Here is a 2,244-nt window from a genome sequence, read left to right on the forward strand (position 1 = left end):
ACTGTGGTGGGTGGGTGGGGCCTCCCTCTATGGGGCAATTGATCTGGGGGCCCCGTGATCGATTGCCCCACAGAGTGAGTGAGGCCCAGGCCACTGGTGATGCCAGGGCAGGTGGGCGGGGTTGGCCAATGATTGCTCTGCTGAGGGAGGCCCAGGCCAGCCAAGCGATCATCGCACCTCACACCTATCGCCCACAGAGGGAGGTGACCAGTGGTGGGGGAGGGGGTGGCAGCACCACACAGATGGCAAGCAGTGGCAGTAGCAGGGGTGGGGCCGGCTGTCAGCAGCTGGGGGAAGAAAAGCCTGATAGACCCTGATCACTGGGCAGGCCTAGGGACTTTACTAGAGGGTTCCTAGATTGCGAGAGGGCACAGGCCAGGCTGAACGACATCCCCCCTGCCCCCTGTGCACAAATTTCATGCACCGGGCCTCTAGTTGTATATAATAGCCCAAATCCTTCCCTTCATAGGGTAGCTTCCGATGTTATACAAAGTGTGGTCATTTCATCACATCCGTTATGCAATCTCTCCAATCCTCTATCAAGCCCTTACATGTCAAAATGTAACCAATATACACTGACTCTCATAAAGGAAAGATAAGGTCCAAAGTGTTCAGAAAGATTGCAGGTTAGAGAAGGAGCTGATTATTAAATAAAGAAGCATCAGCATGTGATCACGGTTAACATCTGGGAAAGGAACTGAAAACAAGAAACTTAACAATTCAGTTGTTGTCTCTGAAGACAAGAAGGTCCTAGACAATAGGTGGCAAAGGCCTGCGGTGAGCTCTAAGGGGTCAATGGGAGATAAAAGAGGACATAGGTAATACTTTCAACAATAAAGATTAAAAAAATATTTCTTAACAGAGAGCCTGGTGCAGACAATACTTTCCTTCTTACAGGAAGGGAAAAGGCTGAGATTTTAAGGGGTCACCTGTGGCCCTAAATCTTTTCAGCTGAAGCTGAGGTCTTAAGAGAAATAAACGCGCTTTCATTTCTAAAATCTTCATGCTTTCTGGGTGGGGGGAGAGACCCAGCACCCACTGAGCTCATCCCACAAGAAGCCATCACTTTATTGATGATAGACACAGTGCACATTTCGAACCAAGCTGCAGTAACTCTTTTGAAGCACACAAAACAGGGTGCTCCTTTTTAGGTGCTAACACTGTTAATTCCGTAATAGCATTTACAGTCTCATGGCTGTTGTTCTTCAGGGCTCCGGCTGCCTTTGCTCTTGACACATTAGCTTGTGACACGGCCAATTCTATGTCCTTCACTTCCACACTTGTTTCCTCAGCCTCTTCCTCTCCACGCTCCTCTTGCAAGTTGGAGCCTGTGGGTTTTCTTGAATGTTTGAGACAGCTTCACCTTGAACTTTGAATTTCTCGGCAGCTGCTAGCTGTGCTCGCCGAGATAAATCCTCGATCTTGGCTTCCCCCAAACTATGTAGGTATCGGAAGCAGGGCTCTTGTAGACATCTGGCTTTGTGAGGACAAAGAGGATGTTCTTAGATTTCCGTGTGGTGACCCTGGTTACCCCTGTAACCTGTCGAAGACCCAGTTTGGACACAGCCTTCCGTGCCTTCTTTCCACTCCGGCTCTGTTTTGCTTCACTGACTGGTTCTTCATTGATTTCAGCCGCCGCCGCCAGCTGGGCTTGTTGTGTGGTTGCCTGTGTGGAATCTTGTTCCTCGAGCTCTGTTACCGATTCATCACTGTCAGATTCTGTTCCAGACCCTCTCAGCCTGGGGCTGTGGCAAATCTTGGTCTGTAGCAGGGGCGGTTTCTGTGGCTTCACCGTATAGGGCCGATGGGGGCCGGCAGGCTGGGGAAGGACTGTGGGAGGGTCCCAGGGCATGTCCTGCCCCTCTCACCCAGTCCCATTGGCCGGACCCCAGCAACAAGCTAACCTACCGATCAGAGCGTCTGCCCCCTGGTGGTCAGTGTCCGTCATAGCAACTGGTCGAGCGGTCGACCATTTGGACACTTAGCATATTATGCTTTTATTATCTGGGATGGGCATGAAGTGATAGCTCTTTGTAACTTTAATTGGCATTTTTATGAACACTCAGGAGAATGAGTATTTTTCTTTGTTTGCTGTCCATTTGGATTTGAATTTGGATTTATCAATTGCCTCTTCATCTCCCTTGTCCATTTTAAAAATAAATTGGGGTGTTTGCTGTTGTTGTCAATTTGGAAAATGGAGAAAAGAATGCCATAACTGGTATTGCTGAGTTATTGGATATGTAC

At 49.0% G+C, this 2,244-nt stretch overlaps 1 pseudogene; it reads right to left on the reverse strand.

Moving 5' to 3' along the window:
• Positions 1-1,044: 1,044 nt before the first annotated feature.
• The window catches only part of LOC102772680, a 2,369-nt pseudogene continuing 1,169 nt past the window's right edge, over positions 1,045-2,244 (reverse strand).

The sequence above is a fragment of the Myotis davidii genome, unplaced genomic scaffold (genome assembly GCF_000327345.1).
Source record: "Myotis davidii unplaced genomic scaffold, ASM32734v1 scaffold741, whole genome shotgun sequence".
NCBI classification, from domain to species: Eukaryota; Metazoa; Chordata; class Mammalia; order Chiroptera; family Vespertilionidae; genus Myotis; species Myotis davidii.